The sequence below is a fragment of the Tenrec ecaudatus genome, chromosome 6 (assembly GCF_050624435.1).
Source record: "Tenrec ecaudatus isolate mTenEca1 chromosome 6, mTenEca1.hap1, whole genome shotgun sequence".
Lineage (NCBI taxonomy): Eukaryota > Metazoa > Chordata > Mammalia > Afrosoricida > Tenrecidae > Tenrec > Tenrec ecaudatus.
In genome coordinates, this window is record NC_134535.1 from 106964916 (window position 1) to 106981706 (window position 16791).

Here is a 16791-nt window from a genome sequence, read left to right on the forward strand (position 1 = left end):
GCTACTCCTGCAGCCTGGAGAACGCTTCTCTCCCTCATTAGCTCTCGCGTTCCCATCTATGTTGCTACTCACCCTTCACTTTATCTGAGAAGGGTTTCCATGAACACTCTACCTACAGTAGTATCTCTGTCTTATTTTTTCCTCCTTCATCAATAGATTTGGTGCTTTTAAAAAAATTCGAAGTTGAGGATAAAATCTGGGGAGCGGCTGGTGGGGTCAAATTGGTGACTTCGTGGTTACCTCCAACGTGCCTTCTCCTTTCCATGTGTTCTCCTGGAATTTAGAACATATAGTTTGAAAAATAAAAGAAGACTAACCCTATAATGTTTCCTTCAGGAGAAAGATGAGGCTTTCTACTCCTGTCAAGATTCACAGCCTTGTAAACCCACTGGGGCAGTTCTACCCTGTCCTATAGGGTCACTGAGCTGAAATTGACTCTATGACAGTGAGATATTGCTTCCTTATGCCGTTAACTTGGTATCTTAATGAGGCTTATGGGTTCTGTAGTGATAACTGTACCATATTCTGTGAAGCCCAGCATATCACAAACCACAGCTGTTTCCCAAACAGCCAAGAGTACAGCGAGTCATGCATGCACACTATGAGCCTGACTCCAAATAACGGGCCTCTGATTCTCTTCTAGGCGGTTTAATCAGTTTGCGCTGCAAAGACACTCTTAAAGAGGACCCTTGGAAGTCTGAACAAGCCTCCCTGCATGTGGCAGGTACGTCTCTGTCTACACAGAGTGTGAAAATATGTAAACCATTTTATTTTTGTTGGATGCCGCTGGCTGTGCTCCAGTTGGCCCTGACCCATGGTGACCTGGTGCATGAGGGATGAAACGCTGCAGTTTTGTGCATTCGTCATCTTCCTTCTGGTATCAGTCTATTGGTTTTGCCGCTGTGTTCATCTCCGTCACCTTAGCTGACCCTTTCCTTTTCCAATCATGATGCCCCTTTCTGAAGACAGGAAGGAAGTCTACTCCCAAAAGTTAGCCCCTGGAACAGCAGAAAATCTTTCTGTTCCTTTTTTGTGTGGCTAAACTTAAAGTTACTTTTGGTCCTCCATTTAAGCACGTGGAAGCAGCTTGAGTTGGCATCAGAGCTCTAAGTGAGGTTTTGAGGTGCAAAGGTTTGGGGAGAAGCCTCGTCCGCTTCTAACTGCTATTTCCCATTAAGTCACATACCCACCAAGACATCGGTCCTCTCACCTTCCATCGGTACTTGGGATCCACTGATGAAGCACATTGATTCTGCTATCTATACCAGTCTATCCCAACATGCGCAGTACTGCACCTGGGGTGGTGTGTGTGTGTGTGTGTGTGTGTGTGTGTGTACATGCGTGTGTACATTCTTTTCTAACAAGGGTGGGGAAGGCCAAATAAATTTGGGAACTTATATTCTAGAACAGTGGTTCTCAACCCATGAGTTGCGACCCCTTTGGGAGTCGAATGACCCTTTCACGGGGGTCATCTGATTCATAACAGTAGCAAAATTATAGTCATAAAGTAGCAATGAAAATAATTTTATGGTTGGGGGTCACCACAACATGAGGAACTGTTATTAAAGAGTCACAGCATGAGGAAGGTTGAGAACTTCTGTTTTAGAATCTTCAGATTTCCTCTCTTAGTTTCCTTTGTACACACCTCTAGCACATTATTGCTCCGTTTAGACCCCAAAGAAATTCTGGAATGATATAACTCTTTGCCTTTGTATGTCACTCTGAAACCCATGGACTTGTTCCTATGTCAGGCTATGTCATGGGTTCTTTGGAAGGTTGGTCAGGCTCATAATATGCTGTCTGGACATACTATGCAGTCATTTCTAAGGTCTAGACTCCACCCAAGAAAAAAATCCTGATCATCTTTCCCCCTCCTCCCCCAAATATATATTTTGGAGGGTTTTCTATGCAAGAGTACTTTGAATAAAGCACGTCTTAGGGAATGCAAACAAAACACAATTGATTGGTGTGTATATGACCCATTGACTCTTTAATACACTGGGGGCTGGGAGGGGGCAGATGGCATGCTATTTTTGGCACCTCTAGATGAAATTTAGGTCTTAGAAAGGATCTGTACCTTATCTCCCTTATGAGAAAACAAAACAAAACAAAACAAAGGAAAAAGAGACACTGGCACTTTTAGTCACAAACACAGTCTCCTTTGGGAAATGGGGATGTCTAATCCCAGACCATAATCACAACTCAAAGTTAAAATGATATCAGGTTTCTCCTTTCCACGATGTGTGGTCCATTGGTGGGTTGGGCTACTGCAGTTTGAAGAAGAGGATCTGCCTTTTCTTTCTCTCTGTATAAATCTCTTTCCTCGCTGCCACTCTTTTCTATCTTCAGTGGTTAGAATGTCAAAGGTGAGGGAGAAATGGATGAGGAACCTTTCTTGCGTGGATTGGTGCTATGTTAATTTTGCTCTGTGCATTCTTAGCTTTGAAGATGTTTACAACCGACTCCCTCTTGGGCCCTTTTGTGGGATGCTAGAGGCACCCTTGGATCCAGAAGCTCCCTTCAGCTGCATAATCCTCAACCCACTTTTGATTGGCTGGTAGTTTAATTCCACCTGGTCTCACACTTGGGAGTCTCATAGACACTTCCAAGTATTTTTCTTGGACTTAAAAACAATTGTTTCATCGATGGACCACATCTTTCCCATGGAAACCTACATCTTCTTTGTCTCCATAGGAAGCCTCCTCAGATTCCAGAGGTGTCCCTAGCCTAACTATCTTGACCTCCAGATTTCCCAGGTGAAAATCAGCCTGAAGTCAATTGGTTTCCACAGACTGCAAAGACATCTACAGCCCTATTCAAATTACATCTTATAGCCTCTCTAAAGACTTAAGATGGAAAATTAACATCTTGCAGGAAGGTGGGACTGACTATAAGACAGCAGCTCCGTCTAAGAACCTCTTGATAATATTGCTGTTACCGCCATTCTTGTCACCTTTTTTTTCTTTTCCTTTTGTTTTTTGTTGTTTTTCATGCCAGAGGATTTTAAAAGTTCGTGGAAAATTAAAGCATATTGGGATTTGGGGAGGCCCTTTATAAAAGCACACGTGTACTCCAGTTCAACTATTTTTACACTTGCCATTCGGTGACAATCACAACCATTCGCATCCCCCGTTTCCAAACAGGTCCTCTCTTATTTCATCAATGCACTGACCTCTCAGAGTCCTGTCTAATCTTGAGAGTTGTTGTTATTACCTTGAACCCATCGAGATAGTTTTAGCAAGAGCACAATGCTCAAGGCTGACGCTTTTTATTACTTTAACTGGATGATGGTTTGGTATGAAGAAGGCTTCAGGAGCTGTTTTGGGTTTTCATTTATAGAGTATCTCAGGATAATAATTTCAGGGATTCTTTCCACCTCTATGGGTCTGAAATGTCTGGATTCTTGGAAGATTTTCTTTTCATCTTTTTTTTTTATATAAAACAAAACCAGTTTTACGTCTATTCTTGGTTCTTGTCTGACTGTATTGTTGGTTTTTCTTAAAGTAATTTTATTGGAGGCTCATATAGCTCTTATCACAATCCATACATATAAACCTTGTGTAAGGAACATTTATACATTTGTTGCCATCATTATTCTCAAAATATTTGCTTTCTACTTGAGCCCTTGGTATCAGCTCCTCATTTTCCCCCTCCCTCCCTGCCCCCCATGAACCCTTGATAATTTATAAATTATTACTTTAATGTCTCCCTTCACCCCACTTTTTTGTTGTCCATCCTCCAGAGAGGCGGTTATCTGTAGATCCTTGTAATCGGTTCCCCCTTTACACCCCACCTTTGCTCCACCCTCCCGGTATCGCCACTCCCATCACTGGTTCTGAGGGGCTCATCTGCCCTGGATTCCCTATGTTTCCAGTTTCTATCTGTACCAGTATACATCCTCTGGTCCAGCCTGATTTGTAAGGTAGAACTGGAATCATGATAGTGGGGGAGGAAGCATTTAAGAACTAGAGGAAAGTTGTATGTTTCATCATTGCTACACTGCACCCTGACGGGCTCATCTCCTCCCTGTGATCCTTTTGTAAGGGGGTGTTCACTTGCCTACAGATGAGCTTTGGGTCTCCACTCCACACTCCCACTCGATCACAATGATATGATTTTTTGTTCTTTTATGCCTGATACCTGATCCTTTCAACATCTCATAATCACACAGGCTGGTGTGGTTCTTCCATATGGGCTTTGTTGCTTCTGAGCTATATAGCCACTTGTTTATCTTCAAGCCTTTAAGACACCAGATGTTATATCTTTTGATAGTCAGGCACCATCAGCTTTCTTCACCATATTTGCTTATGTACCCTCTTTATCTTCAGTGATTGTGTCGGGAAGGTGAGCATGATGGGATGCCAATTCAATAGAACAAAGTGTTCTTGCATTGAGGAAGTACTTGAATGGAGGCCCAATGTCCATCTGCTACCTTAATACTAAACCTATAAATATATGCCCATAGATCTATTTCCACATCCTCATATATAAATATATTTACATATGTACATGTCTGTATTTAGACCTTTATAAATACCCTTTGCCTCCTAGTTCTTTCCTCTATTTTCTCTTACTTTATTCTTGTTCCACTATCATGCTCAGCCTACATTTGGGTTTCAGTAATTCCTCTCAGTTATATTGCCCTTAGTCAAGCCCTACACGGCCTCTTAAATCTTGCTCGCCACCAACTTTGGATCACTTGTTGTTCCTTTGTCCCTGGCTTTGTTAACACCATTTCTTTCCCCCACTTACCCCTCTCCCATGCCTCCCAGGAACCATGGTCCTGTTGTTTTCTCCTCCACATTGTTTATCCTGCCTATCTTAGCTAGATAGACCTGCAGAGATAATAATATGCACAAAGACAAGACAGAGCAAAACAAAGCAACAAATAAATCAAAAGAACAAAAACAAACCAATGACAAATAAAGAAAAGCCTGTAAATAGTTCAAGGTCTGTTTGTTGACCTTTAGGAGTGGTTTCTGATCAGTCTGATGGGGTGCCATACCCTGGTCCCAAAGTCTATTTTTGGTATTCCCTCAGGACTTCCTTACTCTGTTCCTCTTGCTGTTCTGCTGAGCAGCCTTAGTTTTTGCCTTGGTGTGGTGGGTCAGATCGGGCGGAATTCCCACACTGTCTCCAGTGTTGTCCTCTGTAGGGCTATGGGTCAGTGAGGGATGGCATGTAACATAGTGAGGCTGGCCCTATGGTCCTCTCTGTGCATGGGCTGTTCTGAGCAGGGATATTGTCCTCAAGGCTTGGTGGGCCAGGATGTGCTCCACTCTCTCTTCTCCACCCCCTTCTTTTGCTACCATGTGCTCTGATCAGACATGTCCCTCTCCCTAAACTATAGCTTCAGTGCTGTCCTCTGAAGTGAATTCTTCTGTGGGGAGGGGCGGCTATCCACGTAGTTGGGATTGGGACTGGCCCCTCAGACCTCTCTACTGGTTCCCTGCTTTGTGCTGGTATGTTGCATTCATCCCTTGGAAGTCTGGTTCCTCTTTCCCTGTGGAGATATAAACAATACCCTTCTTTTGGGGGGGGGTTGTGCCCTGTTCCCTGTTACCCATTTCTTCTATGCCATCCTCCGCCCCCACCCCACCTCCTTTTTAGTTGGCTACCATGTGCATCCCTGGATTTGTTCTAGCCTCTGCCATACTACCTGGACCTCACCCCAGGAATGTTTGTATACAGTAGCTTTTTCCCTTATGCCCCTTTGCATTTCTTTTTATACTTACCTCAGCTACTCATGTTGTACTTGTCCTTTTATGCTTGGATTACTTCACTTAGCATAATTTTCTCCACTTCTTCCCATGCGGCGATGTACTTCATGCATTCATCACTGCTTTTTAGCGATGCATAGTACTCCATTGTATGTATGTACTACAGTTTTTAATCCATTCATCTGTTGAAGGAAATTTGGGTTGTTTCCAACTCCTTGCGATTGTGAACTGTGCCATGATGATCATTGGAGCACACATGTCTGGCCGTGGTTTGTTTCTTGCCTCTTCTGGGTACATACCCAGTAGGGGAATTGCTGGGTCGTATGGTAACTCTATTTCCATCTGTTTTAGAAATTGCCAAATTTATTTCCATAGTGGCTGAACATACCTACAGGTCAACCAGCAGTGGATGAAAGTTCTTATCTCACCACAGCCCTTCCAACATTTGTTGTTTCTGATTTGTTGAATTAGGCTATCTTTGAGGGTGTTAGATGGTATCTCATTGTTGTTTTAATTTGCATTTCTCTTATAGCTAATGATCGGGAACATTTTTTTCATGTTTATTGGCCATTTGGATTTTTGCCCTTATGAAATCCTGTTCAAGTCCTTTGCCCATCTCCTTAGTGGGGCAATTAGTTTTTTTCTTTTCTTTTTGGAAGCTAGCAGGGTATTGTAGATTTTAGTAAAACAGCCTTTGTTTGATATGTCATTGCTAACAATGTTTTCCCTGTCTGTGGGCCCTCTTAATACTCTCTTGGTGAATTCTTTTGATGTACACAGGTGTTTTATCTTCAGTACATCTAACTTGTTAATTTGTGTCTCCTTTGTATTTGTGCCCTTCCCTATTTCTGACAGTCTATGTATTCCTTGTGCCAAAGTTCTCAGGTTTGTCCCAATTTCCTCATTGATGGCCCTAATAGTTTGAGGTTTTACCTCTAGGTCTCTTTCCCACCTTGAGTTTATCCTTGTGTATGGAGTGAGATAAGGGTCTTGGATCATTTTTCTGCAGGTAGATATCCATTTTTTTCTACTACTACTTGTTGAAGAGGGCATCTGCTTCTCATTGCATATTTTGGGGACCCTTATCAAAATCAGTTGTCTGTATGCTAATGATTTTATTTCTGGGTTTTCCAGTTCTTTTCTATTGTTCTGAGTATCTTTCAATATCCCAATACTATGCGGTTTTGACCACTGTGGCTGTATAATATGTGCTAATGTCAGGTAACGCAAGCCCTCCTCCTGTGTCCTTCTTGAGGAGTTCTCTGCTAATTCAGGGCTTCTTCCCTCTCCATATGTAGTCAGTAATCAGCTTTTTCATTTCTTTGAAGAAAGATGAGGTAATTGTATCAGGATTGAATTAAATTTATATTGTGCCTTGGGCAGAACTCACATCTTTACTATATTGTGTCTTCCAATCCGCGAGTATGGGATATTCTTCCATTTGTTCAGGTCACTCTTGGGATAGACTTCTGTTTGTTGAGTTTGTATCCTGTCACTCTACCATATTTCTCTATTGCTTCCGCTACTCCCCTTGTGGAGCTTCTGCGATTATCCTTATATAAAATCATATCATCTGCAAATAACGATAATCTCACCTCTTCTTTCCCCAGGTGAATACCTTTGATAGCTTTTATTTCCCTTATGTTGTTAGCTAAAACCTCCAGTACAGTGATACATAAGAGTGGGGAGAAGAAGCATCCTTGTCTGGTTCCCTTTTTCAGTGGGATTGTGTTCGTTTTGCCTCCATTGACCACCCATAGCTGTTGGTTTTTCATATATAGCTTGTATTGTCTTAAGGAATTTTCCTACCATTCCTGTTTTCTTGATTGACTTAAATAGGAATTATTGGATGTTGCCAAATTATTTTCCGCATCTATCAATATTATCATGTGGTTCTTATAGATTTTCATGTCAATGTGGTAAAAGATACTAATGGCCTTTCCTATGTTGAACCATCCCTGCATCCCTGGTATGAATCCCACTTGGCAGTGGTGGATTATTTGTTTTATATACTTTGTATTCTCTTAGCCAGTATTTTGTTAATGATTTTTGCATCAATGTTCATTAAGGACATTGTTCTGTAGTTCTCCATTCTTATGGGACCCCTGCCAGGTTTGGTATCAGTTATATTAGCTTCATAGTAGGAATTCAGAAGTTTGCCATCTTTTCCCATGTTCTGGAAGAGTTTATGTGGGTTTGGTGTCAGTTCTTCCCTGAATGCTTGGTAGAATTATCCTGTGAAGCCATTTGGTCCAGGGAATTTTTTTGTTGGTCATCCCTTGATAAGGTTGTCTATTTCTTCTATTGATATGGGTTTGTTGAGATCCTTGACATCCATCCGGGATAGTCTAGGGAAGGATTGTTTTTCCAAGAATTTGTCCATGTCTTCCAAGTTGTTGAATTTATTTGAGTACAATCCTTTATAGTACTGTGTAATTATCCTTTGATTTCAGTAGGGACTGTTGTAATGTGCCCTCTTTTATCCCTCATCCTTGCTATTGAAATTTGTTCCCTCCTTTCTTTGGTTAGGTTTGGCAGCGGTCTGTCCATTCTGTTTTTCCTTTCTAAGAGCCAATTTTTAGAAGCATTAATTTTTCCACAGTTCTCTTATTTTCCCTCTCATTGCTTCATCCTTGAATTTTATTATTTCTTTTCCTTTTCTCTTAGTAGGATTGTCCTGCTGACTCTGCTGTAGTTGTAAATTTTTGTTCCAGTATATCAATCATGAATCTCTCTTCCTTTCTCAGATGTGCATGTATTGCTATGAAAGTTCCTCTGATAACTGCCTTTTACTGTGCCCCATTAGTTTTAGTATGTCTTCTTCTCATTCTCATTGGTTTCATCTCTGATCTGGGCCAGTACACACTCCTTTTGCTACAGAGAGTTCTTCATCCTCCAATTGTTTGCTCTTGTCTTCTTCATCTTCCCTTTGTTGATTTCCAGCCCTGTGGCACAGTGGTCAGAGGTCTGTATGATTTCAATGTGCTTAAATTTATTTAAGGCCAGATTTAAGGCCAGATTTGCCTTATGTGCCAGCATATGGTCTGTTTTCGAATATGTGCCATGTGTAATTGAAAAGAATGTGAATTATTTTGTATGTGGACGAAAAGCTCTAGTTATCTATCATGCCAAATTGTCTAATTGTAGTTTTTAGATCTCTATTCTTCTTGTTGAGTTTCTTTCTCTGTCATCTATCATTCTCAGGGGGCAGTGTATTGAAATCACCTACTATAATCATTGAGGCTGTAATTTCTTTTTTCATCTTTTGGAGTTTTTGGTTGACGTATTCAGTGCGTCTGTTGTTCGTGGAGTATATGTTTAAAATGCTTAATGATTCTTTAACTACTGTTCCCTTCAGCATTATTTAGTGTCCTTCTTTATCTCTTTTTATGGTTTGCACTTTAAGGTCAAATTTATCTTAGATCAGCATTGCAATCTCTGTATTTTTTTGAATTGCTGTTTGCTTGGTATGCATTTTTTGAGTCTGTGATTCTCAGCCTATTTTGTCTGTAGTCTTGAGGTGTATCTCTTGTAGGCAGCAGACTGATGGGTTCTCATTTATAGGCCAGTCTTGCTAGCGTCAGTCTTTTAATGCCTTAGTTCAGTTCATTGATATTCAGGGTTATTATTTACATCTGTGAACTCTGTGGACATCTTATACCTTTTGAGTTGGGTGCATTCCTACCTCCCTTTCTTATCAGTGTGTTTTATGTGTGTGTGTGTCGGGGGGGGGGGTGTCATTCTTGAATTCTTTCCACCTTTAAGTCAGTGCTATATTCAGGGCTGTTTTCTCTTTGTTGCCCTCTGAGTGGGGTTTTTCTATGTTGCGGTCTCTTATTTATGCTTGTTGAATGCTGTTATTCTGCTTCTTCATACTGGGTCAGCAAGGATCTTTTGTAGGACTAGGTTTCTTCTAACGTATTCTTTAAGTTTTTCCTTGTCTGGGAAGATTCTTACTTCTCCTTCTATCTTGATAGATAATTTGGTTGGGTAGAGTATTCTTGGGTTTGCATTATTTTCCTTCAATTTTTGGAATATGTTACTCCACGCTCTCCTCTTCTTCATAGTTTCTGCTGATAGGTCTGAGCATATTCTTATTTGGGAACCTTTGTATGTAAATGCTGGCTTTTCCTTAGCTGCTCTCATGTTTTTCTCCTTTAACTCAAAGTTGAATATTTTAACTATTACATACCTTGGTGACTCCTTCTTATGATTCAGGCTAGTTGGTGTTCTTTCAGCCTCCTGAATGGTTGCCTGGTTTTCATTCATTAAGCTGAGGAAATTTTTCTCCAAGGATTCTCCCAGTATTGTTGCAGATGACTTCTTTGTTGTGTCTTCCTCCGATAATCCAATTATCCTGATGTTGGTCCTTTTCATCGTATCAGACATTGCTCTTAGGTTTTCTTCGTGTTTTTTGATGATCTTATGTTTTTGTTCGAGTTGGCTAAAGTCTCCTTGTCTCTCCTCTAGGTCACTGGTGTGGTTCTCTGTCTCCTCTATTCGCTTGGCAAAGTCCGTGATTCTGCTACTGGTTTTTGTTATCTCATACCTTAGCTCTTGTATGTCCCTTTGGTGTATGGAGTTTATTTCCTCTCTCATTTTATCCTTTTCCTGTATTGTTTCCCTCATATTCTGTATGACTCCAAGCAGGATTCTGAAATTTTCTTTCTGTCTGTTTCTTTTATGCATGGAATTAGGTTCAGGACATCTTCTGCCTTTGTTTTTTGTGTCTCCTAGTTTTTTATTGAGGTCGTTGGGGCTGATTGCTGTTTGTGTTGCGTTGTTGTAGAGGAGCCAGGTGCCATTTTCTTGGGAGTTGAAGAGCACTGGCTCTCTTTGGGAGGCTCATAGGAATGCTTCTTCAAAGTGCCTGCAGCTAATTTCACTATGGAATTGGCCTACCACTTTATCCTACTGTGGTTTCACTCTTTCCCTAGTCAACCAGTATTCTGTTATTTGGAGGGAAAGTTGGATTGTCCTCTCAGGGGACATTGGTTGGGTTGTTGTGGACCCATGAGGATGGTGCTGTACTGGGTGATCTCACAAGAAGCTTTGATGGTGCGGCCCACAGCAACTTGTGGTACCACAGAGCCCGTGTGGTAGTGCTCACTGCAACGGGAGTGCCACAGAAGGCTGGTGGGTTTCCCACTTTGATGTAGAGCACCGTGAAAGATGGGCATAATTGTCCTGGTCAGGTAGATCACTGCAATGATTGGGCAGAGGTTCTCGTAGCAGCTTGGAATGTTGGCACGTGTTTCCCGTGCTGCCTTAGGCTGTGTGAGGCAGGTGGGAGGAAGTTACCTCAGTCATGTGGGACCATAGAGGACGAATAGGAGCTTCTGAAGCCAGACAGGCAGGAAGAATGTTAGTGAGATTTCTCTAGCCACATATTAAGCACTGTGGAGAGCAGATGGGAAGAATTTCTCCAGGAAGAACTTGAGCAGGATTTCCCCCAGAAGTTATTAGGCAGGAAATTCCCTGTTGGAGAGTAGGCGGGCTTTCCCCAGCCTTGGGTTATGCTGCATATGGTTGGAGCTCTCCCAGCTGGGTGGAGGGCAGATGTAAATGCTGTAGGGTGAGGGGAGTGGTCTGGAGATGGGCAGTGGTGTGTTAGAAAAAAGGGAAGAGGAAAAGAAAATGAAAAAAAAATAAGCCCACTGAGACTATCGGAGTATTGAGAGAAGAAAGGGATACAAAAGTAACAATATAGGTGAGTCCTGATCCCTGACTTTGGAGCTGCATAGGTTTAATCCCTGCGTTAATGGGGCGGCAAGCTGTGGCTGTATTCAGATAAAGCCCCTGAGCTGGCTCCCAATGAGCCAGACTCCAGATGAGACAGTGGCGGGGCTAAAGACAAGCCCTAGCTGGCCTCAACCGTGGTAAGCAAAAGTCCTCAGCTCCTCAAAACCTAGTGGATCTTTGCCTTTTTATCTTTATGACGCTCCTCCTGTAACCCAGAAGTATTGAATTTCCCTTTTAGTAACTCTCCGGTGCTGATTTCTGTGGAGTCCCTCTGATATGTATTAATCAGTCGCCATATTTCTGGAAGTTTCTTCTTTTCATCTTTAACCTCTCCTTGTTGGATTTTACAGCCACCAAAGCAGTTCACATTGTTATCTTTGGAAGTTTTTTTTCTTTTTCTTTTAGACAATCTTATTATGACCAAATTTATAGATGATACCATTTCATAGTGCAATCATATCAAGCAGTATTTTCCAAATGCTACCACAATCGGTTTTAAAACATTTCTTTCCTTCTTTTACTTGTTGATATCAGCTCCCCATTTCTCCCTTTCCCTTCTGTACCCCCCAGGAGCCTTTATTCTAGTTAGTGTCTCTATAGATTCATCCACACTGGATTTCCTATACCACAATATATACATAATAGAGAGTCAAAAAAGCTACCAACAATGAAATAAGCCCCTATGTAAAAAAAGAAAACTCCAGGGAATATTATTAAGAATCAGATCCAACAGAAAGTGTATCAAAAGGGAGATCAGATGACAAGGTTTTCACTGTTTAAGTCAGATTTGTCATTCAATGTACCATAGTCGCCTCTGCAGTACTCTGTCTGGTCACCAGGTTAGTCCCATCCCTCAATTATGGTGAGAGGGATTTCACTGGAGGCGTATCCCTGTGTTGATCCTACTAATGTGTTTTGGGCTTTTACCATCATCCATAGTTTTCTGCTCACCAGAATCTTATAATTTATGCTCTGATACAGTTCCTTCCTTGGATTTAGATTATATAATTTAAAATACTCGGAGCACAGATATTGTTGTGCTTCTTTTCTCTGGGCTTAGTTGACATCTCACTTGGAAGCCTGCTTGTTTGAAAACAAGTCTTTAAGATCTCATGTCCTATTCTTTCCGATAGTTAAGCACCATCTAATTTCTTCACCACACTTTGCCATAGCACTCATATTTATTGTGTGTTATTTTTCATGAGGGCAAGTATCAAACAGGCCCAAGTCATTAGAACTAAGTGTTGTTAGGTTGGAGCTAGGATTAAGAGTGAGACCAAAATCCATTCCTGAAATTGTATTTTTTTTCTCTGCCTCTGTTTCACCTTTGTGGTAGTTACATAATCTGTTATCAATTTGAGACTTAAGAGTGAATCGGGTGGAGTTTAGTCTGTCAATCAGGTCACAGGTTGATGACCTCATTTGGAGGTGCTAATTAGATAAATAGCTCACCAGAGATGGGATACTCACTCACTCTCTGTGTGACATTACTGACAGTGAGTCTGATGGAGCCTGATGGAGCTACACTGATGCAGCCAGAGTCCAGAGCTGAAGGAGCCACATCCCAGCTCTGAGATTCTTCTACAGCCACTGGATCCATAAGACTTTCCACCCACTGGCCTCTGATCTTTGTTCATTCAATGTCATTGCATGTGCTTCGTGAGTCTAAAGGGGAATTTTCAGACTGGTATCAGACATCTGGGCTAATATCGGCATTATGGACTTGATCTGGACTGGGCTGGAATGTTTTTTCAATATTTAATTGCTCTTGTTATATAAAGCTCTTTCTTAGACACATATGAGTCTCTATGAATTTGTTTCTCTAGTCTACCTGGACTAACGCATTAGGAAACATATTTGTTATTTTGTGGTAGAGAATCTCATCAACCTAACACTTTTCTTTGGTATCTCTTACCTCTTTAATTGAGGTAGTTTAGTGGAATCTTCCAGCCTACATTGAGTCATTCCATTTTCACTAGAGTGAATTGAAGGGGAAGTAAAAGTACGGCCACTCCAGGCTCCCTTGACGCTGGGTACTCTAACTTCTTTGCATGTTTGCTTATTCCCATGTTGACTTTATTTTCCACTCACTGGCGATCTGTACTCTCTCCTCTTGCTTTGATCATACACACGAGGTTTTCTCTCTATGAGATTCAGTTTAATTTCCCAGAGAACCTTTGGCTTTTGAAACTTGAAAGTCAATTATTAACACTTCTTTCTCCAAGGTTCCTGGTTGAACTAGCGGTTTTCTAATGTAACAAGTACAAAGTGACTTGGCTGACTGGCTAGGGAGAGAGGCAAGATTCAATGAAATGAGACCAAATACATCAAATATTATGATTCCATATGATAGAAACAAAAAGCCATTACTGGTCCCTTTCTGAGTGTCTACCACATATACCTTTATAATGACATTGCATGTTGAAATTGAAGGAGGTGACAATTTGGGGAATAAGTGTTCCAAGAGGCTCAGTTACCATATATATTCGAGTATATGCTGATCCAAATATCAGCTGAGGAACCTAATTTTACCACAAAAAAACTGCATTAAAATGTGCTGAAAAACCCAGCTATACACAAGTATTTATGGTACTTTAAGGTCACCATTATCTTGCAGTGCCAGCACAAGAATTCCAAGCTGAGGCTGTGTGGCTCTAAAGCTTGCCTTCCTTCTCCTGGACTCTGCCTCACTCCCTTTTGCATACGGGCTTACACATCAAGAAGAATGCTGCCTTTGTGTTAAATGAGCCAACATCCGTGAAGAGTGCCTGCACCCAGAAAAGGCATTCTTACTTAGTCAGATCCATGTTCGTACTGCAGCATGAACTCTGGAACACCCTAGTGAGGAGGCCATATTCTGATATTGTACTCTTGGTAAGAAAACCAAGGCATTCCTGAACTAGAGGTATGGATCACACCTAATAGTAGTGGTTATCTAAATGGTTCTTTAAATGCCTAGAATGGTGTCAGCTTAGGTTTGTTCTGTCACCCTTTTGCTTGACTTTCTTGGTGCTCTAGATTTGTATTTATGCCTAAATAGTGCCTGTCTGTTTGGTCTACTTCACAGAGTAAATTTAAGCGAGGTATAAGAAAGCAGCATACTTCAGTCATAAACAAAAAAAAAATATCTTTCACTGCCATCAAGTCAATGCTGACTCATCACCATGCCCTATGGGTTTCTGAGACTGTAGCCATAGAAAAACCAGTCTTTTTCCTGAGGAGTTACTATTGGTTTTGAACTGCTGACCATGTGGATCACAGCCCAAGGTGTAACCAGTATACCATGAAGGCTCCTATAGTTAAGTCATACGGAAGAAATGGATAAAATGCTCACATAAAGCGTTTTCAGGGATTTACTAGATTATGATAGTATTAGTGCTACTAAAAAGAATGAAGTGTGTTCAACTTGAACGGAGATCCTATTTAGGAGAATTTTCCAATGATATGGGATATTTTCTTTTAAAAATATTTCTGAAATAAGTCCTTAGTAGGAGATAGAAACTTAGTAGGAGATAGAAGTATGGCTTTGTGCACACGAACATAGGTTTAGTCTTATGGTATTTGTCACTGTTTTATTGTTGATGGTACTTTATAAAAATTATTTCTTTTCATTAGAAGCTGAAATATATACCTGTAGAAATAAGTCCATTATAAGATGTTTCTTGCCAAAACTCTAATCACTGCTCACTTACTGAGAAATTTGTGTGCTGAGAAATATTTAAGAAAAATACACTTTAATGAAGCTGCACTAATGATATTTATTTAGGTAATTGGGTACAGAGATCTGGACATGATTTCAAGTAAAATAGCCTGTTGGTCATGTAAATAAGCCTTGCACAGGTGCACAGGGCTTTACGAGAATTAGGTAGCTGATTTAATGAAAATTAGAGTAAGCCTCTAAGAAGTACTTTATTATAAATTAGGTCCCCCATATAAACAAAGAGTGTCACATAACCAAAATATTTTAAAACAAGGGTAAAAATTGCTAATAATAACCAATTCTTGAAAGCAACAAAAGTAGTTTTTTGGTAGATTGCTTCTTCTCCCCTTTCACTCATTTGGAGAATCCCACTGAGAATTATGAGACACTCTCAATGCTGCCATTTGGAGAATAGAAAGGGCTAGGTCAGCTTTTGCCCTTACCAAACTCCAAGCTATACCCATGGCATTGAGATGACGCTCTCATGAGAGCCTAGATGACAGCCTGGAACCGGGCCGCAGGATTTCTGGGTCTGTCATTCTTTATAGGAGCAAACATCCTTATCTTTCTCCTGTGGAATGGCTGTGGGGTTGGAACCTTTAACCTGGTGATCAGTAGCCCCATGCTGAATCCATGGCACCACTGGAGTCCCATTTCTGCTTTTTCTTCCTTTTTTAAAAGTCATTTAATCAAGGGCTCTTACAGCTCTTACACATCAATTGTATCAAGCATATACCTTTTCTGCTCTTAAGAAGTTTTAGTTCATGGAGGGAAAAAGATTGAGAATGAGTGTGTAGAATAGGTGGTCCATGTCACTGCCATCGAGTCCATACCAACACACAGTAACCCCTGTGGGTTTCTGAGAGTGTTTGCAGGGATAGAAAGCTGGATTTCTCTCATTGGGGTGGCTAATTGTTTAGACCTGCTGATATAACAGGGTTAGCCATGCAACGTGTACCCACGACACCACCAGGGTTCCTGGTACGATTCAGGAGAGCATACAAGGGTGGTGTTTGAGTTAGATAAAGTTTATTGTGCCAACCTGGCCGATAAACACATGTGGTATTAATTGAAGGACAGAGAGATAAATGGCTCAGTGAGCCTCACCTTTCTAGTTTTCGGGGCTCTTGCTTTGTGATGGTTGGACCAGGGTGCAGTTGCCTTAGCCAGTTCCCTGCTTCAGCTTGCAAGGCTGACTTCCTGCAAGACATCCCCAAGGAGAAGCTGCATGGACCTACCCTGATGCAGCCCTGGGGGCTGGAGCAACCGTGTGGAGACTCCTGTCAGCTCTGAGATGCTTACACGTTCATTGACTAGGTTTTCCTCCTGTAGTCAGCATCATAGTGTGTGTTTTGTGAGATGGAGGAGGATTTTGTGGATTGGTGTCGGACTTAAAGAGCTAATGTTGGACTTGTGGGTTTGGACAGAACTGGATTGGGATGATTTCTTGATGTGCATTTAACCTTTATATAAAATTCTCTTATACATATGAATTTTTATGGATTTGTTTCTCTTATGTACCCAAACTAATACAGTGTTGATCAACTACTGAGTTAGATATATGAAGGCTTCAGAAAGGTAAGTTAGGAATAAGATATGAGTAGAAATATGCTAACCTGGAAGAAAAGA

The 16791-nt window shown here is 41.1% G+C and overlaps 1 protein-coding gene across 2 annotated transcripts in view; it reads left to right on the forward strand.

Moving 5' to 3' along the window:
- SOX5 (SRY-box transcription factor 5) overlaps positions 1 to 16791 on the forward strand; it is a 1186854-nt gene that overhangs the window by 168766 nt on the left and 1001297 nt on the right. For both annotated transcript variants that reach the window (XM_075551990.1, XM_075551991.1), the window contains exon 2: positions 644 to 724. The gene's annotated coding sequence lies outside the window, so the exon portion shown is untranslated. The remainder of the gene's footprint in view (positions 1 to 643; positions 725 to 16791) is intronic.